Raw genomic sequence first — 25262 nt, forward strand, 5'->3', positions numbered from 1 at the left:
TAGGCACTCAGTATGTAGCTGTTGAATCACATTAAACTGAACTGAACATCCATTCAGACATTAGCACAAGAGCTATGTCACTAAATAGCTGTCATTCCAAAATTGACAGCCAACCATGACACAGACATTCTTGCACAGTTCATAAGCCACAATTTCAGCTTCCTGCATTGCAGGCATTTCAATTAATATTTCATTCCACTCACATGGCCAGTAGAAAGTTAGAGCAATATAATAGAAACATCTAGCTTAGCAGCTAAGAGAATGAGGTTTGGTCTAGGAGATACAGGCTAATATCTTGGCTTCGGTACTGTCTAGTAGGCCAGTTACTTAAACTGTCGGAACCTTAGTTTTCTCGTCTGTGAGAAGGGGATAATAATAGCACCTAACTCTCATCAGGTTGTTGTGAGAATAGTGCCTTCCATCTGCTGTTCTCTTTGTGTGGGACACTCTTCCCCGTGTTTCACCTTGTTAATTCCTCCTGTTTTTCAGCTTGACTGTCACTTCTTCCAGAATGCCTTTCCTACAACCCATGGTTGGTTATGTCCATGGTTATAACCTCCCTGTAGCACCTGCCAATTACTCTTTGTAATTGCTTCTTAAACTACTCACTTCCTTTCTGGATTGTGAATTCCCAAAGGATAGGGATGGTATCTGTTTCATTCATTTCTGTGTCTCCAGTGTTTAAAAGTCCCTTGGTACATAATATTTTGGGTGGGCTGTATTTGTTAGCTGAGTAATAAAATGAGATAATAATGCATGTAAATACAGACCCTAGCATTTAGTAAGCTTTCAATAAATGAGATTTATTAGTAGTAGTAGTATTAGGATTAACAACAAAGTATTAGTGCTGAGTTTACTCATCTTGAGAAAACTAATATAGTGGGAGGAACAAAAAATTAGAGATTGGTATTGTGAACCTAGCTGTGCATCTTGGTTCTTATATGTTCTTGGCCAAATCTTTATTATTCTCATTTTTCCACTATTAAAATGAATATAAGATATTCACCCTGGTGTCCAACTCACCTTGGTTCTCATAAAGTCTGCCTTTTGGCACCTGAAAGGCTGTTCTATATAGGTCCAGAGTTTCTAGATATACAGGTGGAGCACCCCAAATCCAAAAATCCAAAATCTAAAATGTTCCAAAAGCTGAAACTTTCTGAGCACCGATGTGACACTCAAAGGAAATGCTCATTGGAGCATTTCGAATTTCAGATTTCAGATTTTTGGATTTAGGATGCTCAGCTGGTAAGTATAATACATATATTCCAAAATCTGAAAAATTTTGAATTCCGACGTGCTTCTGGTCCCAAGCACTTCGGATGAGGGATACTCAACCTGTGGATCCTATACTGCCCTTGTACTTCTCTGCTTTCTTAGCTGCTGTTGACCCCTGACCTTTCTCCATTCTGACCCTGTCTAGCTCCTCAGTTTGTTACACTAATTGGTTATCTCCTGGCTTCTAGACTTGAAGTACACTTGTTCTTACAATAAAGTCCAAAGTCCTTAAGGTGCTGACTAGAGCCTCAACTTCTTCCCACCTTCTTGCTCACTGTGCTCCAGCTACCTGGCTACCCTGAAGTTTCCAGGAAGCACTGATCTCTTTGACTGAAGGCATTTGGACACAACAGTTCCTCTGCTTGGGGCATTGTTTCCTGTCTCTGTCATGCAAACCCCCACTTTACCTTTATGCTTCAGCTTTAACAGTGCTTCTGATTTTATTTGTTTTTTGCCAGCTGGCTGGTACATGGATTGAACCCTGGACCTTGGTATTATCAATACCATGCTCTAACCAGCTGCTCTAACTGGACATCCCTAACGTCACTTCTTCAGGGAGCATTACTTGGCTCCCTTGGAAGAAATTAGGTTTCCTGTTATATGCCATCTTCCTTATAGACAAGGTGTGATATATTGTCAGATCTACATTTTTAAAGGGAAGTTAAGAATCTGGACTTAAATGTGAAATTTCTGTTTTTAATGCTGGCAAGTGATTTTAAAAATATAGAACACTGTGGGCCAAACTAAAACACCTGTAGATTAGTGACTGCCTGTGGCTTGCCTGTTTTCAGCCTGTGCTGTTCAATCTTTACTTATATTGGTAACCATTTCTGTGTTATTCATCACTCCATTTATTAACTGTCCACTCCATGCCAGGCACTGTCTTGGTGCTTTACATAGATGACTTCATGTAATCTCCAGAACCATCTGTGAGGTCAAGTAAGGTTCAGAGAGGTTAAGACACTTGCCCCAGGTCACAAGCCCCAAGTCATGGAGTCAGTTGCTAAAGGTCTGTGTGTCAATTTGTTAGTTTAGAATGGAGAAGCTCTGCCTAACAACGACAGCTATTAAAATTTGTTGTGTGCTCACTATGAGCCAGGCATTGTGCTAAGCACTTTACATGATCTAATTCAACCCTCACAACACCTATAAAAAAGAGCTACTGTTATCATTCCCATTTTATAGATGAAGAAACTGAGGTATAGAACAGGTATCTGATTTACCCAAGTTAAAGACAGGATTCAAACCTAGACAATCTGATGCCACAGTCCCTACTTTCAGGAACCCCTGTCACCAGTTTAGGTTTGTGGCAGAGTATGGGCTGAGGGGGGAAAGGGAGAAATTTTCTCCAAACCAGAGTCCCACAGAGGACTCAATTGAGAAAAGAATCCCTCAATTTCTATGAAACTGATACTGAGAGATGTGACCTGTAGGTGGCAGCACTACTGACAGTCTCTTTATATCCGGCAATGTTCAAGCTATGGTGAAGACACTTTATACATTCACTCATTTGTATTTTGTTCTCAGATTGGTCTAATTAATTCTTTGCCGGTTAATTTGACTTCTGTGTTCTCAGCACAGTGAGAACTGCCAGGCTTGTGGAGCCCTACACAGCTGTGAAGGAAGAGAGCCCTCAGGATTTGAAACTACAGTGAAATCGTCCAGTGCAACAACCATCTTGGTGATTTTATTTTATTTTATTGGTGGCTGGCTGGTATGGGGATCTGAACCCATGACCTTGATGTTATCAGCACCACACTCTCCCAATTGAACTAACCAGGTAGTCCCCATATCAGTGATTTTAAACTGTTCAGTGGAACATGTTTCAGTGTTCCCCAACAGTTTTGAGTTTCTTAGCTTTTAAAAAAATGCCTTATTTTGTTGTTGTTTTTAAGGTACAGTAATATATACGTTTAAGACAAAATTCAATAGCACAATAGGATACAGAAGCAAAAACAATCTCTCCATCACACTTACCCTAAGTCAGACTATTTTTCCACCTCAGAGGAAAACTTGTGTATCCTTCTAGGTATAGACTATGGATATTACAGTATATGTATATATCCTTTTAAAAAAATAAGGGCTGGCTGTTTAGCTCAGTTGGTTAGAACACAGTGTTATAACACCAAGATCAAAGATTCAGATCCCCTTACTGGTCAGCCACACAAAAAAATAATTTTTAAAAAAATGGCAATCTAAAACTTCTAAACTTGTAGAAGAAAATTTAGGGGGAAATTTTTGTGATCTTGGGTTAAGCAACGATTTCTTAGATATGATATGAGCCATAAGAGAAAGAAAATGGGTCTGGCCAGTCAGCTCACTTGGTTAGAGTGCAGTGTTATAACACCAAGATCAAGCGTTCAGATCCCCAACTGGCCAGCTGCCAAAAAAAAAAAAAAAAAAGGAAAACTAAGCTTAATTGAAAATTTTAAATTCTGCTTTCTGAAAGATTCTGTTAAGAAATAAAAAGACATGGGGCTGGCCTGTGGCTCACTCAGGAGAGTGCGGTGCTGATAACACCAAGGCCACGGGTTCGGATCCTATATAGGGATGGCCGGTTTGCTCACTGGCTGAGTGTGGTGCTCACAACACCAAGCCAAGGGTTAAGATCCCCTTACCGGTCATCTTTGAAAAAAAAAAAAAAGAAAGAAAGAAATAAAAAGACAAGCCACAGGCTGGAGAAAATATTTGCAAATTACATATCTGATAAACTTCTTGTATCCAGAATATGTAAAGAACTCCCACAACTCAATAATAAGAAAACAACCCAGTAAAAGAATGGGCACAAGACTAATACATACTTCACTAAAGGAGATATACAGATGGCAAATAAGTGCATGAAAAGAGGTTCAACATCATTAGGCATTAGAGAAATGCTCTAATGAGTACTCATGAGCCCCCAATCCAGAAATATCAAAAGTTGAAATAGTCTTTACTGTTAATTGGTCTCTTAGAAGACAAGAGAGGACTGACACAGGCCACTTCCCATTTTAATAATTATATGGGAGTATAATATATATGTAAAAAGGTTTACAGATCCCAACTGATGAATTTTTACAAACTGAAGATACCCATATAACCAGTATCCAAATTAAAAAACAGAACAGGTGCTAATAATACTAAACACCAAGTTCAAGGGTTCAGATCCCTATACTGGCCAGCTGCCAAAACAAAAACCAAACAAAACATTACCCAGAACATTACCAGCAACCACAAAATGTCCTCTCACCCCCTTCCAAACACCACTCCCTCACACTGCAGGGTAGCTGCTATCCTGGCTTTTAACAGAATATTTTCACCTGTTTTGTATTTCATACCGGTGAAAACATATAGTATGTATTCCTTTGATCTGGCTTTTTTCACTTAATAGTATTTGTGAGGATTATCCATATGGTTGAGTGGTATGTTATCGAAGTGCAAGGGAGTTGATGCCCTCTGGGGCAGCCTAACCAATGGGGGATGGGAGCAAATGGATAAATGCTTCTCAGTGGCAGTGCTTAGGAGGACTTTGATGAGAGGCATTCTAAAGAATCCTCAGATGCACTTCTGGGCAGGCTCCACCTATGTCCTACATCATGGTTTAGGAAAAGCTCTAGGACAGAAAACAGAAAAGATACAAGTGTTACTGGGCACAGGTCCAGCTGCATGCCCCTTTCAAAAATAAATGACTCAAATGTCAAATGTTGATGGAGATAGAAGTCAGCTTTTATGCAGGGTGTAATACCAGTGACCTGAGGAGAGTTGTCAGGCTAACCCATCTCTCCAGTAAGTGCAAAGGAGAATGACCAGACTAAAGCCTTCTCCCAGACTCAGATTTACTGAGGGGTTTTTAAAGAGGGGGCTGAGGGAATGGAATGTGGGAAATGAAAAACAGGAGGGAGAGGGACGTGTAAGGGGCCAGGTGCACATTCTTGCCAAGGCTCCGTCTGGTCCTTGGTATTATCTCATGGTCCTGCTGGAGGGGTGGAATCAGCATAGCTTTACTGATGTCTTGTTTGGTTTCCCAGTGTCTGGATAGCATGTGCAAGTCGGCAGCTCCAGGCTGGCTGGAAAACAACTTTACATTTGTGTAAATTATGTCATCTCACCCCATAACCAAGGTTCAAAATATCAAATAACCATGGGAAATGAGGGAACTCAGAGAAATGCATGCCAAGAAAAAACTATGTCTTTTAAAAATCTTTTAGTACGGCCGGCCTGTGGCTCTCTTGGGAGAGTGTTGTGCTGATAACACCAAGGCCATGGGTTCAGATCCCATATAAGGATGGCCGGTTAGCTCACTTGGGAGAGCGTGGTGCTGACAACACCAAGTCAAGGGTTAAGATCCTCTTACCGGTCATATTTAAAAAAACAATAATAATAAATAAAAAAAATCTTTTAGAGCCCATGCAGTTTTAGTACCCAACATGGCTTCAGTCCTGCTCACTTCAACACAAGGAGAGTTGCAGCCCTCAATGAATTTTCCGTAGCCTCAGCTAGAATCTGAGGGAAGTCGGAGAGGACGTGAGGCAAGGTACAAGAAGTCTTGGACAATCCCTTGCATTGCCTAGATTTGTTCATCCTCTTTCCCAAAACCAGGATGATATTGAAGCTTCACAATTAGAGCTTCTATGCAACATTTTTTTGTTTTGTTTTTTTCCTGAGGGTACTGGGAAGTCATTGAAGGATTTTTTTCTTTTTTAAAAAACATTTTTTCTACTGTACTATTTTTCAGGTTTAGTGAAGTATAATTGACAAGCAATACACTGCATGTATTTAAAGTGTACAGTTTGATGAGTTATGATATATTTATACACCCTTGAAACCATAACCACAATCAAGATAATTAACATACTCATCACCCCCCAAAGTTTTCTCATTCCCTTTGTATTCCTTCCCTGCCATGCCTCTGTTTCTTTGGTCCCCAGGCAACCACTGATCAGGTTTCTGTCACTATAGATTAGTTTGCACCACTTTTTTTTTTTTTTTTTTTTTTTTTGTCGTTTTTTCGTGACCGGCACTCAGCCAGTGAGTGCACCGGTCAGTCCTATATAGGATCCGAACCCGCGGCAGGAGCGTCGCCGCGCTCCCAGCGCAGCACTCTACCAAGTGCGCCACGCATTGCCTAGAACTTTGTATCACTGGAATCATACAGAAATGTACTCTTTTTTTGTCCGCTTCCTTCACTCAGCACAATTTTTTTAAGATTCAGCATGTAGTTTCATTTATTAATAATTCATTCTTTTTTCAGTAATAATGGGGAATATTCCATTGTATGAATATCCATTCACCTTTTGAAGGACATTTGATTTACAGTAGTCTCCCCTTATCCATGGCTTTGTTTTCTGTGGTTTCAGTTACCTGAGGTTGATGGAGTTTGGATTTGTTGTCCCCTCCAAAACTCATGTGGAAATTTGATCTCCAATGTGGCAGTGTTGAAAACTGATTGAGTCATGGGGGCGGATCCCTCATGAATGGATTAATGCTCTCCCTAGGTGTGGGGAGTAATGAATGAGTTCTCGCTCTATTAGTTTCTGCAAGAGCTGGTTGTTTATTTATTTATTTATTTATTTATTTATTTATTTATTTATTTATTTATTTATTTTTAAAGATGACCGGTAAGGGGATCTTAACCCTTGACTTGGTGTTGTCAGCACCACGCTCAGCCAGTGAGCGAACCGGCCATCCGTATATGGGATCCGAACCCGGGGCCTTGGTGTTATCAGCACCGCACTCTACCGAGTGAGCCACAGGCCAGCCAAGAGCTGGTTGTTTAATAGACCCTGGCACTTCCTTTCTCTCTCTCTTGCTTCCTCTCTCCATGTGATCTGCTTGTACTCACCAGCTGCCTGCCACTTTCTGCCATGAGTAGAAGCAGCCTGAGGCCCATGCCAGATGCAACTGTCCCAGAATTGTAAGCCAAATAAACCTCTGTTCTTTATAATTATCCAGTCTCAGGTATTTCTGTTATAGCAACACAAACGGATTAAAACAGAGGTCAGCCACATTCTGAAAATATAAAAGATATTTTCAAAGAGAGAGAGAAGACCACATTTGCATAACTTTGATCACAGTATATTGTTATAATTGTTCTATTTATTATTAGTCATTGTTATTAATCTCTTATTGGGCCTAACTTATAAGTTAACTTTATCATAGGTATATATGTATGGAAGAAGCATAGTATATATAAGGTTAGGTACTATCTGCAGTATCAGTTATCCACCGAGGGTCTTGGAACATATCCCCCATGGATAAGAGGGAACTATTATATTTCTAGTCTTTGACTAGTACAAATAAAGCTGCTAATGCGAAAGTTGATAAAATCATTTTCTGTCAGACCCAAACAAAACAGAGCTGGGAAAGGCACGAAGGAAGGGGGCTTGTGCTTGCTTGTCTGAAATGAAAACTGTTTCCAGGGACCTTCTAAAAACGCATTAGAAATCCCTACACGTCTTTCACATCCTTCACGTATTTCCTGGTTTGCACATATACACGTGTTTTTGTGACAAGGTTTATCATTAGACATTCTTTAGAACTGTAGTAATTCAGATAAGATGCCCCAAGAAGCAAGTCCCCAGTATCAGCATCTGAACCAATGAACTGACAACAAATCTGACTTTGAGCCTCTGAAACCAATGAATTCTGTTTCCAAGCAGCTTACGTGAATTTCTTTTTGCCAATAAAAGCTTTCTCTTACCCTTTCTTCACTAAATTTATTCATGGCTCGCCAAAGTATGCATTCTGGATTATAATCCTATTTTCTATTCCCTAAGAAACTCAACATATTTGGAGATATTTTTCCTAGGTTAACACTATGAACGTTCATGTTCAAGTCTTTGTGTGCATATATGCTTTTATTTGTCTTGGGTAAATACCTACTAGTGTAATAGTTGGATCATATGGTAAGTGTATATTTAATTTTTTTCTTTAAAAAAATTTTTTTTCCCTTCCCTACTTTGTAGGATGATAATTTTTAAAGAAAACGCCAAACTGGGGCTGGCTGGTTAGCTCGGTTAGAGCACAGCCTTGGAACATCAAGGTCAAGGGCCAGCCACCAAAAAAAAAAAAAAAAAAGCCAAAATGTTTCCCAAAGTGATTATGTCATCTTAAAATCCTGCCACCAGTGTATGAGAATTCTTGTTGCTCTACATTCTTGCTAATTATGCTAGCCATTTCAGCGGGTATGTAGTGTTATCTCATTGTGGTTTTGTGTGTCCCTAATATCTTTCACATCTTGTTTACCATCTGTTTATCTTTGGTAAAGTGTCTGTAAAAATTGGGCCATTTGTCTTCTTATTGAGTTGAGAGTTCTTTGCATATTCCAGATACTAGCCCTTTGTTGGTTATATGCTTTGCAACTATTTTATCCTGATTGTGGCTTGCCTTTTCATTTTCCTAACAATGTCTTAAAAAGCAAAATTTAAAATTTTGATGACATGCAATTTATTAATTTTTTATTTTATGGATTGTGTATTTGAAAGTCACATAGATTTTTCGCCTGTGTTTTCCTCTTAAGTCTAATTTGGGTTGTGACACAACGGGTTTGGCATTTGGAAAGATCCTCTGGCAACAGCAAGGAAGGTGTTTGGAAGGTGATAGCCTGGAGGTTGCAAACTAGTGACATTTGGAGAGAAGATGGTGGCTTCCACTAGGTGATGGTAGTGAAGGAAATAGAAAGGAGTTCAAATATTGGGGAAGTAGAATGAACGAACTTACTGGACTGAAGGAGGTATCAAGAATGATTCCTGGGTTTCTTACTTATGCACAAGATTGAGGGTAACTTGTAAGTTTTTTTGCACTTCAAATTGGCCCTCAATAGATTATGATCGAAACTTGACCAGAGAGGGACTGGACAATTTTCTAAAACAACACACTTGCATCAGCTCTTTTCCTGGGCACTGTCTGGAGTTCTGTATTGAACTCTGTCCTCCCAAGCCCAGCGACCTTTGCCTCCCTCAGTAACAGGAAAAGTGTGCGAGTTCTTTTACACGCAGGGCGCGGGCAGCGGGCGGCGCATGCCCAGATTAGCCATGTGTTGCAGACCGCCCCGAAAGCAAAGAGCGAGCACTTCCCGCCATTTTGACCCCCTCGCAGCTTAGCCGGGCCCCCCTCTGGAGACTACAAGTTCCGTGAGCCTCCACGGCGGCACTTCCTACCCCTCGCTGTCCGGCTAGCTCCCTCTCCCCCCTCCCCGGGGGCCGAAGGCTCTGGCTGTAGCCCCGAGGCCGGCAGGCCAGGTAGGATTTCCGGGGGAAACTGCAGTGGAGCCTGAGGCGGCGGCGGCCTGGGTGAGTTCAGAGAGCCAGGGAAAGTGAGCGAGATGCGCGTGAAGTCGGGCTGCGGATGCCTCTAAGGCTCGGGCCGCGTTCTTGGCTCCGCGAGGGGGTCGCGGCCACGACGGAGAGTAACGGCCCGGGTCGCCGTCGCGTCGGGCCAGGGCGGGGCGGGCCGGGGCCGCCGCCTCCCTCCTCCGCCCTCCCACAATGGTCCCGCCGTGTCGTGTCCGCCTGCAGCGGGGCCCGCGCAGGCTCGCTCTCTCCGCCCCGAACACTTGGCTGGGCCCTTTTGTCTGGACTGCTTTGCGCCCCTTTGTGTCCGTGCGTCGAGTCGTCTCCTCGGGGGAGCCCGCCCTGCCGGTCCCCCATGGGGACCGCTCCTTGGGGATCTGGTTACGGTAACCGGATCGGGTCAAAGTCCATTTTTCAAAACTGTTCTCCCTTAAACCTCTGCATCCCGGCTGGGCAAAGAGGCGGCTTCGGAGCCAGACAGAATTTCTGTAGAAACCTCGAGGTTATTGTCTAACTTTTAAACGTCAGCCCCGGGAGCCTTCAGTGCACGAAACTCCAGGCGTTTTTCTTGGTGGTGGGGATGTGTGTCTGTCTACCCTCCTCCTCACCCGGGAAGCGGGCGAGGGATCGAATTTGCAGCAATGTCTGCATAGGTCATAGCTGTGATCGGAGGACCGAGGAACCAACGCGAACGGTAGAACGGTAGTTCACACACTTCCCCGAATCACGGGGTGTAAGTGATTTATAGGGCATCATCATTCATTGTTTGCAGAAAGAGACTCCAGTACTTACTTCATTTGGCCACCCAGCTTCTCCGAGGCTCCTTCCAACCACATCCTTTTTTAAAAATTTATTTTGTTTAAAACAAAAAAGCCAAAGAAGTCCATTAATAGAAGGATCTGCTTTTAGAGAAATCAGAAACCTAGTGGCTTCTAGAAAGCACTTAACTTTTTCACCAGTTAAAAGGAATGAAGCCAGTTAGAGGGAGGAGAGATGGTGGATTCTTACTGGAAACTGCCGAATTGCGTGGATTTGATCAAATTTGGTTAGAGAGTGGTAATATCCAATTGGAAGACTGTTGCTAGATTCAGCTTAAGGTAAAGCTTTCTAAAGGCCATTGTAGATTGAAAAACATTAATTTTGAAAAATAGATTAATATTTCAAGTCTCTTGAATGAGGACAGTCAGGATCCCTTTGCATGAATCAGGGAAGATTATTGAAGTTATATAAGTCAAATTCCCACCCTAGCCAAGCAGACAAATCAAGCCCTTTGAACTTTATTACTGTGATATCTCATAATGGAAATAACTTACTCTGAGAATCCCAGATTGTGTTAGTAATAATGTATAGGGATGGGAGGTCCTTAATGCAGTTGTTCAATTTTTAACCCAGCAGTGAATGGGGGTCTTTTATGTTTTACTGGCTATGCTTTGAAGAAGCATCCACAGAATTTCTCTAGAAGTTTTAGAGATAATCTAAGAAACAGGAGTTGCTATTGACTGGCTGTTACTATTTGTTCAAATATAATAATGTGGGCCGGCCCGTGGCTCACTCGGGAGAGTGCGGTGCTGAGAACACCAAGGCCCCGGGTTCGGATCCCATATACGGATGGCCGGTTCGCTCACTGGCTGAGCGTGGTGCTGACAACACCAAGTCAAGGGTTAAGATCCCCTTACCGGTCATCTTTTAAAAAAAAAAAACAAACAAACAAACAAACAAAAAAATATATATATAATAATGCTATTAATGTTATTTTCTAACAACAGTTAATACACATGTGATTTAATTCTCAGTACAATTATATGAGTTGGTTTTTCTCTTTTTACAGCTGATAAAACTTATCCTCTAAAATGTTAAGTGACTTGCTTAAGGTCATACAGTTAATCCAGATAGAAAATACCAGAGTAAATCATACTCCAATTCTAGATCTCTCTACATTACCTCACACCTATTGCAGCTCTTTATCATACCACCACCAACAGCTTTAACTAGCTGAAATCTAAATATTGGAGAAAAATAATGGAAACATTTCTAATCAGAACTGATTGAAAAGGAACTGGGATTTTTAGAACCATAAACAATGCCTTTCCTGTAAGTCATACTGAACATTGGTCCCATCACTTTGTCTTACCATATGGTGTGATTACCTTGTACCTAGACAGAATGGCAATTTTATGGAGCCATGGGAGTGGAAGGGTGGTGGGTTACTTGGTGTGGTTTTGACTAAACTTTGCTAAAAGGCATTTTAAGTATGTTGGAGAACACAGATACATCAGCTTTGGCTGCTGAAACTAACACGGAAGACAACTGAAATTCAGATACTTTTTAGTCTAAGGGCCAAGACTCAAGAGAATGCTTTCTTTAGTTTCTGCTTTTAATAAAAAGCTTTTAATCAGTTTCAAACTACATTTAAGTCTTGGGTTTATGTCAGTACACGCCATGAATGTGACATCAGAAATAGAAATCTGCTTCACTTCCCTTACTTAAATTCTTTTTTTTGCAGCTGGCCATACTGGGATCTGAACCCAAAGGCTATACTCTAACCAACTGAACTAACTGGCCAATCCCCTTACTAACCACCCGAGCTAATCAGCCAGCCCCCTTGGCTTAAGTACTTCTACATAGCATGCCAGTGGAATTGAGTCAATACAATTAGTCTAGCCTTTCTAACTAGTAGAAGCCTGTTTTAAATCTCTGTTTTATGATGTCATCATAATGAGAAAGAACTTTTTTCTCCTTGTGTTTTTTGCTGTTGGTCTATTTTATTTCCAAATTCATCTATTCATTCATTCAATCAACAAGTATTTATGGAAAGCCTGTTATAAGGCTGGCTGGTTAGCTCAGTTGGTTAGAATATGGTGCTGATAACAGGAAGGTGCAGGGTTCAATCCTTGTACCAGCCAGCCATCAAAAAAAAAAAAGAAAACAAACAAAAAAAGAAAGCCTATTTTGTTCTAGGCACTATTCTAGACCCTGAGTACAAGTGGTGAAAACAAAAGTCTTTTCAGTCTTGGGATTTACATACTGACTAGGATTGGGGTGTAGAGAGGGAGGAGTCAGACAGTAAATAAGCACTAAATAAATAAAATTCCTTTTATTAACTGTACAACCTTGAGCAGCTCATTTAACCTCTTTGAGCTTTAGTTTTCTCATCGTTAACATGGGAATGATTCCTGCTCTACCTAACTTGTGGAATTGTTTCTAGGAGCAAGTAGGATATGTATTTGGTTGCATTATATGGTTCAAATTCCTGTAATAAGTTATTTTTACTGCTGTTAGAAAAGAGAGAAGTGAGTGGATGGATCATTTGGTCTAAGAGGGTCTAATGTCCCATTGTAAACTTTCACATGTTGTTAGTCACATCTTCACAGAAGCTATTGAAACTATTTATGTAGACCTTTTTCATAGGCTTTATCAAATAAGGCTATTATATCTGTGTTAGTGGCAGGAATAAGATCTTGGTTTACATCCTTACTGTTCAGCACACAGCTCCAGATATTTCAGTGGAACTTTATAAATGCTTGCTGAATGAGTGAATGAATAACAGAAATGGGCAGATGCAATTTTGGAGAATACCAGAACCAAATGGTTCTTTTGTTCGGCTGATATTTTTGTTTTGTCCATTGTGTGCTAGGATCTGGTTTATGTTCTTGAGGTACAAAGGTGTGAAAGTATATAGCTGTTGCCTCCAAAAGCTTACTGTATAACACTTAACAGTTGGTGAGTGTTAAATAGAAATACGTTGTAAAATACATAGGGACCAAAAGATTCTCTTTTGGTAAACAGTGAAAGGAAGGCATTATAGAGGATGTGATTTTGGAGATTGGACTTGAGGGGTGAGTAGGAATTCAGGAAGACGAGTTATTGTTAAGTTTATTCCAGGTTAAGGGAGCAGCTTGAGCATAAGAATGAAGATGTGAAAATGTAAGGTATATCATCTGATACGGCTAAAGTATATTGCAGTTAGTTGGTTTTTAACATTTTTTGATTCAGATACTCCTTCTAGAAAATTTATGAAAAACAATGGCTGTTTACTCCAGAAAACTGCACATAAGCAAACATTAGCATATCACTTAAAAAAGTTATGGACTACTTAGGGGTCCCTGGACCCCTGGCTTGAGTGATTGAAAGGTACAGTGGCTGGTGAAGAGAAAGGTTGATGAGCTGGGTGCCGAGAAGGATTCAAAATACTTTGCTGAAGCTGTTGGGCTTTGTGATTAGGAAATTGCTAGACCATCAGAAGTTTTCAAACAGCAAAGTGACATAATCTGATCTGTTTAGAAAGGTAATTGCTTGCTATCTTGAAGGTAGGTTAGAGGATTTAGAGTATGTATTTAGAGAGTAAGCACTAAAAGGAGGCAGGATTGAGGGCCCGTTTTGTTTTGATTTTTTTTTTTTTTTTTGGTGCTGGCCAGTAAGGGGATGCGAACCTTGATCTTGGTGTTTTCAACACCATGTTCTCCCAAGTGAGTTAACTGGCCAGCCCCTAGATCTTGTTTTTTGGAGTGGAGTCAGGGGTGGGAGAGGGTATCTAGCTGGTACAGGGATCAAACCCGGGTCCTTAGTTTTATCAGCATTACTCTCTAACTGAGCTAACTGGCCAGCCCATGTTTTGTTTTGATTTTAAAGGGAGGGAGAGATCTGATATGTCTGAAGAGAAAGGAGAGAGGCAGATATTGAAGATCTACACAAGGGAAAAGGTGGATAATGAAAAAGCCTTAGGAGGAAATTGAATCAAAAGCTTATGGAAAGATGAACCTTGAAAAGGAAACATGAAAGAAAGGATGGAAGAAGATACATTTGGAAGTGGTGGAGATGAAGAAGTAGGAGTAGTTGCTACCAATTGCTTATTTTGTACCCAGGCACTGATCTAGTTGTTACCAGTTGCTTATTGGGTACCCAGGTGCTATTATATGAGTTATTTCATTTCATTTTACAACAATTCTATAGGGTAGGTGGATATCTGCATTTGACATTTGAAGAAATTGTGGCTCAAAGAGATTAAATTTCCCAAGGGCACTCTATTCATCAGTAATGGAAGAGATCTGGTGAGGAGATATATTTGGATTCCAAAGTCCATGCTTGGGCCGGCCTGTGGCTCACTCAGGAGAGTGTGGTGCTGATAATACCAAGGCCACGGGTTCGGATCCCATATAGGGATGGCCAGTTAGCTCACTGAGTGAGCATGGTGCTGACAACACCAAGTCAAGGGTTAAGATCCCCTTACCGGTCATCTTTAAAAAAAAAACAATGTCCATGCTTATAATTTCTGCCTTGTAGGGCCTGTTCACGTCTGAAGACGTCTTTTTATCCTCACTGAAGGAAAGCATTATCTGCAGAATGATAAAAGGACAGGGCTAACGGACTTCAGAGTGTCAAAAGTTTGCAGTAGCAGTGTGGAAAAGGTAAAGGAGGCAGCCAGAGATTAGCAAAGGGGCTGCTGAACAGAGCAGTTAGTGCCCTGCTGGAGTCAGAACCAAATTTTCTAGTAGTTAACCATTCTGTCTCCTACATTCTCACTGAGACATTTCTTGAAGATTACTCTTGATGTGGACCTTTGAAAACACACTATGTTGTGATGGATGCCTCTGGTGCCACTGTCTCTAAGCAAGTCACAAGTCTTATGCCTCAATTTTCTCATCTCTAAAAGGGGCTGCATTAGTGGATTTCTGAAATTCTAGGATTTTCTGATTCGCAACTAAAACATTCCATGGGGTTTTTAAGGAAGTGTGTTCAGTGGCTGTTTGATTTTTAGAGAAGAGATGGTTGAAACTATACAGCATTCAGGTTCAAGCTTGGTTTTCAGATTAACTTCTCTATTATGTTTAAAGCACCAGACATTTGTTTTGACAGTCTGAAAGTTCTGACATGTTTATTCAATATAATGCACTTAACTACCTTTGGAGTCTGAAGGCCTGGGTTCTAATTCCACCTTTGTCACTTCCTACCTGTGAATATCCATGAGCAAGTCTGCTAACCTCTCTAAACTTTAGTTTCCTCATTTATAATGTAGGGATGGTAATCCTTTCTTCAAGGTGTCAGATGAGATAAGATATATAAGAGGTCTTTGTAAACTGTATATAAATGTTTAATAAAATGAGAAAAGACATTATAATACCTGGCAAAGGAAAAGAGGACTGTAGTAGTGTGATCAGTGCTGTCTGAGGAGCACTGTTTTAAAGTGATACTGAGTGATACGAGAAACCTCTCAGGGTATGAACCCTTTCAGTGCATTAAATTTAAATATTTGTAGTATATGATTTTTCTGGGTGTTTCTTTTTTTTTTTTTTTTTTGTCTTTTTGTGACCGGTAAGGGGATCGCAACCCTTGGTGTGGTGTTGCCCGTACCGCGCTCAGCCAGTGAGCGCACCGGCCATTCCTATATAGGATCCGAACCCGCGGCGGGAGCGCCGGTGCGCTCCCAAGCGCTGCACTCTCCCGAGGCCCTCTGGGTGTTTTTTTTTTTCAGGTATACTTTTAAAATCAAATTTAATCTTGAGTCAAATCTTTGACTTTTTTCTTTTTCTTTTTTTTTAGTTTTAATTTTAAGTACATTTCTTCTTCTTTTTATTTTTTAACACCAGTGTTAAAGATTCTCTACATCTGTACTCTTGACTGTGAACTTGTTAGCTAAATTTCCAGGAGTATTTTTAGATAAATGTTGATTGTATTTTATCTAAGGGCATATAACAACTTTTATAATGCCTCTCTCAAAATTTAAGTGCATTGCTTTGTTTCCTCTATGAGTGGTTGATTCTGATGGAACTCAACATATTTAAACTCTTAAAGAGAACTCCCTTACCCCACCTGCTATCCCCTACCTGTGCACATGCCATCTAGTTGATAAACAGCGTACTCTATTCCCCCTACCCAACTGCTTACTTTCTTCTTTGCACTTTGGTTGGCACTACAGTGGCAAAAATTGGTATAAAGTTTTTGGGGTTTTTTTTGGCAGCTGGCTGGTACAGGGATCTGAACCCTTGACCTTAGTGTTATAACACCATGCTCTAACCATCTGAGCTAACAGGCCAACCCCTGGTATAAAGTATTAAAGATTCATTTGTACAGTACTCCATGTAATCCCATTGTACAGTACTTCGTGTAATCCCAAAGCACCGTGTCTGTATCTCTGCAGGGCACTTTTCCCTTGTCTCCCCACCTGTTTATGAAAATAAACTGAATTAATGATTTCTGTTGTTATAGTAACATGTTATTGGTTTCCATTTAGTTAACCATAACAAATAATGCTGCTGCGCAGGTATTTGTACATGTAACTTTTTTCTTTCAATGAAATTTACTGGGTCAGCAGGTATGAACATTTATATGATGCTTGATTGGTTGGTTGCCAACATCAGTATTCTAATTTAACAGTGCTACTCACAGTTTATAGTAATTGTAACAACTCTATCATATTAAATTTTAATATTTTAAAAATATATTTTTTCAGTTTAATAAATGATGTATCATGATTGTTTTAATATTTTAATCACTAAAAATGTCAAACATTTTTTCATGAGATTGTAAATTCTGTCCTTGTCTCTTGCTCATTTATCTGTTTAGGTCTTGATGGTCTTAGAAACTTTTGCAAGCCTTTTATTATGGATATTAATTATTTTAAAGTTTATTAAAAGTTTTTTTCTAGTCTGTGGTATTTGTTTTTATTTTAGTTTTGTTCCGTAGAGAAACCTAAATAGTTCACACTACAGCTATTTACTGTTTCCTTTGTAATTTCTTGTATTTCTTCTATCATTAGAAAAGTATTTCTCCATAGGTAGATACTTTATTAAATTCTCAGCTTCTGTTTCTATTATTAGTCTTTTAAAAAAACTTTTGGAAAAACTAATTTTGATGTGTGGGATAAAAATGTTATTCTAAGTTAATTTTTTTTCATAATTTTGTAATTTTCATTAATTTCATAATTTTCAGATATTCTCAGTAGCAGTTGTTTTGTGAGGGCATTTTAGGCTTTGTAACATACTGAATTAAAGTGTTCTTATTAATCTTGGGATACTAATAGCCATGTAGGTCATTAGAAATTTAAAATTTTTCACTTTATAAGGGATCAGGGATATTTAAAAAAATAATAAACTATCACACCAGTGATGATGTATTTCTTTCTTGTTTACCTCTAAATAGGGTTCATAGAGATATGGTTGTTCTTTGGGAAGACTTGGGCAGTTTAATTGTTTATTAAGTTAAAAGCAGAGCCCTCAAACACTTTCTTCTCCACTCCAGTGAGTAACAGGTAGAAAGGGGAAGGATTCCTAGGAGAGAATGTAATAATAATAGCCTTACCTCTTCTTCCTTTCCCTCATGGATTAACCCTATTAAAAATGTTGCCACAGGCTGGCCAGGTAGCTCTATTGGTTAGAGTATGGTGGTATAAAACTAAGGTCAGGGGTTCGGATCCCCATACTGGCCAGCTTCCTAAAAAAAAAAAAAAACACTGCCACTAGACTAACTATAGAACCAGTCATAAGATGTTGGAGCACTTTCTACTTCCTTTTACTTGCACACACCCAACTTTGTTTCTTCTCCCTTCCTCTGAATTTAAATTTTAGGGAGAACATGATTCAGGATATCAGTATATCGTTGCTGTATGTATGAAAAGATAGTGCACAATCCTAAAACTTGTATGGGACCACAAAGACCCCCTGGAGTGGATTGAATTATGTCCCCCCAAAACTCCCTGAAGGTTGAGTTGCGTCCCCCAAGTTTTATGTATTAGAAACTTAGCCTCCCACTGTGACGGTTAAGGGGGTGGAAAATCCTATTATGGTAATTGAAAAGTGGAGCCTTGAAGAGATGATTGGATTGTAGGACTGTGCCTAGTGAATGGATTAAAAATGGTGGTCAGGGGTGTGGTTCTGAGGGCTTTAAAAGAGGAGAGTCTGTCTCTCTCTCACTCTCTTGCTCTCTCTGCTTCCACCATCTTGCAATGTGAGACCCCTGGGTGACTGTTGCCATCACCAGATGGACTTTGGACTTCCCAGCCTCAGAAACTGTAAGCAATAAATTTTGTTTTCTTCATAAATTACCGAGTTTGAGGTATTTTGTTATAAGCAACCTAAGTGGACTAATACACCCCCGAATAGCCAAAGTCATCTTTTTTTTTTTTTTTTAAAGATGACCAGTAAGAGGATTTTAACCCTTGACTTGGTGTTATCAGAACCACACTCTCCCAAGTGAGCCACAGGCCAGCCCTAGCCAAAGTAATCTTGAGCAAAAAGAATAAAGCTGGAGGCATTGCACTACCTGATTTGAAAATATAACACAAAGCTATAGTAATTAAAACAATATGGTACTGGTATAAAAACAAATGCATAGACCCGGTGAACAGCATAGAGAGCTCAGAAATTAATCCAAGCATTTATGGTCAATTGATTTACAACAAAGATGCCAAGAACACACAATGGGGAAAGGACAGTCTCTTCAATAAATGGTTTGTGGAAAACTGGATATCCATTTGCAGAAGAATGAAATTGGATCCTATCTTACACCATATACAAAAATCAACTGTAAAACTACTAGAAGAAAACAGAGAGAAAGCTTCAAGACATTGGTCTGGGCAGTGATTTTTTTGGATATGACCCCAAAAGCACATGCAATAAAAGCAAAAAGAGACAAAGGGGATTACATCGAACTAAAAAGCTTCTACACAGTAAAGGAAACAACCAACAAGGTGAAGAGACAGCCTACAGAATAGGAGAAAATATTTGCAAACCATACATCTGATAAGGAGTTAATACCCAAAATATATAAGGAACTCAAACAACTCAACAGCAAGAAAACAACCCAATTAGAAAATGGGCAAAGGATCTCAATAGACATTTCTCGAAAGAAGACATATAAATGGCCAACTGGCATACAAAAAAATGCTCAATATCACTAATCACTAATCATCAGGGAAGTGCAAATTAAAACTACAGTACAATATCACCTCACACCTGTTAGAATGGCTATTATCAAAAAGACAAAAGGGAAGTGTTGGCAAAGATGCAGAGAAAAGGGAACCCTTGCACCTTGTTGGGAACGCAAAACGATGTAGCTGCTGTGGAAAACAGTATGGAGGTTCTTCAAAAAATTAAAAATGGAATTACCATATGATCCAGTAATCCCACCTCTGGTATATATCCAAAGGAAATGGAATCAGTATGTTGAAGAGATATCTGCACTTCCATGTTCATTGTAGCATTTTTCACAATAGCCAAGATAGGTAATCAACTGAAGTGTCTAACAGTGAGTGAATAGATAGAGAAAATGTGGTATATATACATAATAGAATACTATTTAGTCTTAAAAAGGTAGGAAATTCTGTCATTCTTGCCAACAGGGATGAACCTGGAAGACATTTTGCTAAGTGAGGTGAGCCAGGAACGGAAAGACAAATACTACATGCTCTCACTTATTTGTGGAAGATAAAAAATCAAACTCATAGAAGTTGAGAGTAGAATGGTGGTTACCAGGGGCTGGGTGGAGTAGCAGGACTGGGTAGATGTTGATCAAAGGATACTTAATTTCAATTAGGAAGAAAAAGTTTAAAAGATCTATTGTACAAGATGTCAACTATAGTTAATAACAATGTACTGTATAATTGAAAATTGCTGAGAGTAGATTTTATGTTCTTACCACAAAAAGTATGTGAGGTAATGCATATGCATATGTTAATTAGCTTGATTTAGCCATTACATGATGTATACATATTTTAAAATATCATGTTGTATACCATAAATAAACACAATTTTTATTTGTTAAGTAAAAAAAAAAGAAAAGATGGCACATTGCCTTTTACCTGTTGGTGATAACAACATTGGGATTTTTACTAACAGTTCTTTACATACTTTACCTGCTTATATAAAATTAGGGTAACAGATAAGGCTACTGGGACAGCATTTTTGTACACTTGGGAGAAGGGCTTCATCCTTCCATTGTACCAACACCAATATCTTGGACCATTCTGTTAAATGAATATATCTTTGCATACTGTGGCATGAGAGAAATGAGAAGTCTGTCTCTTTGAAGCTGAGTTAATCATTGCAACCTTTTCTTTATATTTTTTATCATAGTAAAATACACACAACGTAAAATTTACTATCTTAACCATTTTTAAGTGTACAGTTCTCTCATCTTAAGTTACTCATACTATTGTGCAACCATCAGCACCATCCATCTTCAGAATTCTTTTGTCTAGCAGAACTGAAACTGTATCCATTAAATAATTCCTTATTCCCCTCTCCTACCAGTCCTTGGTGACCTCTGTTCTACTTTGTCTCTACAAATTTGCGTATTCTAGGTGCCTCATAAAAGTGGAATCATACAATATTTGCCTTTTGTGTCTAGCTTATTTTTATTTTTAAAACTATCTCCTCTTTGTACTTACATTTGCTTTATTTTATAGAAAATCAGAAGCTCCCTTCTAGCCCTTTGAACTCTCTGGAGGAAAGGCACCATTTGAATGAAGTAGAAAAGCAAGCATTTAAACTGTCTTCAGGGCCAGCCATTTAGCCCAGTTGGTTAGAGTGTGGTGCTGGTACACGAACGTGCAGGGTTCAATCCTGTTACTGGTCAGCCACCAAAAAAAACGTCGAAAAAACAAAACCCAAAACTGTCTTAAGGATACTTATGTTAAGGAATTAATAACAGAGCGTTTAAAGGATTTAGTAATAAATTATTTTAGTAGTGCTTTTGGAGGGCAGGACAGAAAAGAAAATTATTAAAGAGCAGCTTTTGAGCAAGAGAGCAGCTTTTAACCAAGAAAAATTTAAAGGGTTAACCCCCTAAACATCAATTTTGCCTTGTTGGAGCCAAGGGCTGTATAGCCCCCTCTGCCTGGAAGCAGGCAAGAGAGCACACCCTGGGTCCTAGGCAAGGAACCATGGGCCGCCACCCCCTCTGCCCAGACACAGGCAAGAGAGCATGCCCGGGGTCCTAGGCAAGGAGCTATGGGCAGTACCTGCTGCCTGAAAGCAGACAAGAGAGAATGTCGAAAACACTACTTCTGCAGTGGTGGCCCACCACAGCCACTGCCATAGCTGTGGCTGCTGAAAAAGCAGCTCAGTGCCACAGCCACCATTCAGGCGGCCCACTGGACACTCGACTGCATTGACACAAGGAGAGTCACCAGCAGAGACTGGAAAAAGAAGAGGCTGTCTCTCTCCTCAAAGCCCACTCCAGAGTAATAGAAGAAGCAACTGCTCTACCAGATGACCAGACATCAAAATAGAGATATCAGAAATATGAAAACCCAAGAAAATATGACAGCACCAAAAGAATACAGTAATTCTCAAATACCAGACCCTATAGAACAGGAAGTCCTTGAAATGACTGAAGAAAAATTCCAAGCAGCAATTTTAAGGAAACTCACTGAGATATGAGAAGACTCAGACAACATAATGAAATGAGAAAACAAATTCAGGGTATGAAGAAGGAGATTAATAAAAAAGAATGTAGCAGAGCTCATGGAACTGAAAGATTCACTCAATGAAATAAAAAACACAACTGATAATTTAAGCAGCAGGCTAGAACAAGCAGATGAAAGAATTTCTTTTTTTTTCTTTAAAAGATGACTGGTAAGGGGATCTTAACCCTTGACTTGGTGTTATCAGCACCACACTCTCCCAAGTGAGCTAACCGGCCATCCCTATCTAGGGATCTGAACCCATGGCCTTGGTGTTATCAGCACCACACTCTCCCAAGTAAGCCACGGGCCAGCCCAGATGAAAGAATTTCTGATCTTGAAGATAGTTTTTTTGAAATAACTGGGGGAGACAAAAAAAAGAAAAAAAGAATTTTAGAAAATGAAGAAAATCTAAGAGCACACAAACATTCGAATCATGTCCAGAAGGAGAGAAGAAAGGAAAAGGCATGGAAAACCTATTGACCAAAATAATAACACAAAACTTCACAGGTTTAGGGAGAAACACAGTCCTTCCGATCCAGGAGGCTCAAAGATCCCTAAACAGATTCAACTGAAAAAGAACCTCTCCAAGACACATTATACTCAGACTGGCAAAGCTCAAAAACAAAGAAAGAATCTTAAAAGAAGCAGGAGAAAAGCATCAAGTCACCTATAAGGGAGTCCCTATCAGACTAACAGCAGACTTCTCAACAGAAATTCTACAGGCAGAAGAAAATGGGATGATATATTTAAAATACTTAAAGAAGAAAACTGCCAGCCAAGAATGCTATACCCACCAAGGCTATCCTTCAGAAATGCTGGGAAAATAGTTTACTTTCCAGACAAACAAAACCTGCTAGAGTTCATCATCACACAGCACCCCCTACAAGAAATCCTCAAGGAAGTCTTGCATCTGGAATCTGAAAAACAATAATCACTACCACAAATACACAAGAAAGAACAAAACTCACTGGTAGAACAAAAATGCAAACAAGAAAGAAACTAAATCTTGCCATCACAGAAAGCCATAGTGACAATGTAATAATGCCCCTACTTTATTTCTGATTTTAGTAATTTCACTCTTCTCTCTTTTTTCTTGGTCAGTCTAGATAAATGTTTGCAAACTTTGTTGATCTTTTTAAAGAATCAACTTTTTTTTTCTCTATTGTTTTTTAATTTCCTATTTCATATATTTCTGTTTGAATTTTTGTTATTTCCTACTTATATTTGCTTTTGGTTTAGTTGGTTGTACTCAAAGGCAATTCTGCCATATTAAATTCCTGTAAATAGTGAACCTGTTATTTCATCAGGAAATATTCATATTTGATATCACTATGATCCAGGGATACACATAGATTACAGTGTTTGCTTTGTATATTAAGGCAGTAGCATCTATTCAGCAATTGAAAGTCACTCTAGAAGAACAGATGATACATTATTAATTTCTTACTTTTATTTCTCTAGTGATGTGATTTTAAGTGGAAATAACATGGAAATAACACTCTAATTGTCCCTTTTCTGCCAATGTAATTTTAGGTTTCATTATCTTGATAATGTTTTTAGACATTGTGTATTTTTTTCTTACAGCTTTCATTTAAAATTTTAGTTATAAGACAAGTGCAACATAAAACTCACTAATTTATTTTGTTTTTGATGGGTAAGGGGATCACAACCCTCGTCCGTGCCACGCCCAGTGAGCACACCAGCCATCCCTATATAGGATCCGAACCCGCGGCCTCTGTGCTACCGGCGCCAACCCTATAACTCACTAATTTTAAAAGGCTAGTTGTATTCAAATTGTCTCTATGAAAGAAACAAACATCTGCTCCACGAACCATGATAGACCATGGTTCAAAATATACAATGCAAATATACAAATATATTTGTAAATGTATACAAATATATTTTGTATACAAAGCAAAAAACCATGCTTTTTTTGTTTGTTTGTTTTGGAACTGAAGTCAAGGAGGGGGATGAGCTTTAGTATTACCTGGAAGTCCAGCCCTACTTCTCATGTGGTTAAAAAGGAAAGGAGGATCTCTTTTTTGGCTAAGTGTATTTCTGTTACTGCACATATTATATTGTTCATACGACCGTCCCCTTTACTAATATATTGGCTTCATAAGGGTAAAGACTAGAACGTTACTCATATTTGTATAGGACGTGATGTGGTACTTGGCATGCAATTGTCTCTTAATACCTACTTGATTAACTGAACAGTTATTAATGTCCACTATATGCCTGCACAGCTCATTTTTTATTTTTTAACAAATATTATTTCATGAGATTCTCATTGAAGGGAGAATTATTAATTCTACTTGAAGCCACAAGGATAAGGAGATTAAATTATCCTGCGGTATTATCTTTTTTGACCAAAACGACTAATCAGTTTTGTGAGTGATTAATTTAGAAACTAACTTGTGCTGGTTTGCCCAGTAAAAAATAATCTGAGTTCTCTTACCCAGTAAACTTTTCTTCTTTGATTTTTTTTTTTTTTTTTTTAAAGATGACCGGCAAGGGGATCTTAACCCTTGACTTGGTGTTGCCAGCACCACACTCACCCAGTGAGCTAACCGGCCATCCCTATATGGGATCCAAACCCATGGCCTTGGTGTTATCAGCACCACACTCTGCTGAGTGAGCCACAGGCCGGTCCCTTCTTCTTTGATTTTTGCCTGACTTGCTGATCTTTCTCAGGAGGGAGAAGGTTATTTTGAAGACAGGTCTAGTGTTATGGAAATAGCATAGAAAGGAATAGAAAAGAGACAAGGATAATCTCATACTTGATGGTTTCCATCTTGGTGGATTTGTTTATATCTGTATACACAACTTGAGGCTACCTTGGAAACTCAAAGTGAAACAAGTATGAAGGCTATTACTAGGGTGATGGAGACAAAAGAACCATTTTTGCGTTTAATATCAGAAATTATTAGGCTATAGTGCACACTTCTGCATTGCCTTCACTGAATTGACCTAGCCACAGTATCAAAGGTGAGGAACTGATACAGTTGAAGAGTCCTGCCAAAGCTGGGAAGAGGATAAATGTGTTTTATGATTCTTACACACCTGTATTAACACCACCAAAACTATGGCTACCACTAGCAACAGCAGCATTAAATATCTATTAGGTGAATTGTAGACCAAGACTTTTAGTATTGTAGATATTTTTCTTATTATTTGCCCTAGATTTTATGGACACTGTGTCAGCTACCAGTTAAATGTGAACCAGACTAGCAAATGTTTCATATACCTAGATGCCTCTAAAATTCTATTTATTTTTTGACAGCTAGCTGTATGGGGTAAATTTTTATTTTAAATCT

At 39.2% G+C, this 25262-nt stretch overlaps 1 protein-coding gene across 6 annotated transcripts in view; it reads left to right on the forward strand.

Moving 5' to 3' along the window:
* Window positions 1–9398: 9398 nt before the first annotated feature.
* Window positions 9399–25262, forward strand: part of PHACTR4 (phosphatase and actin regulator 4) — a 108335-nt gene continuing 92471 nt past the window's right edge. For all 6 annotated transcript variants that reach the window (XM_063106309.1, XM_063106317.1, XM_063106310.1 and 3 more), the window contains exon 1: window positions 9399–9545. The gene's annotated coding sequence lies outside the window, so the exon portion shown is untranslated. The remainder of the gene's footprint in view (window positions 9546–25262) is intronic.

Source organism: Cynocephalus volans, chromosome 8 (genome assembly GCF_027409185.1).
Source record: "Cynocephalus volans isolate mCynVol1 chromosome 8, mCynVol1.pri, whole genome shotgun sequence".
Classification (NCBI taxonomy): Eukaryota; Metazoa; Chordata; class Mammalia; order Dermoptera; family Cynocephalidae; genus Cynocephalus; species Cynocephalus volans.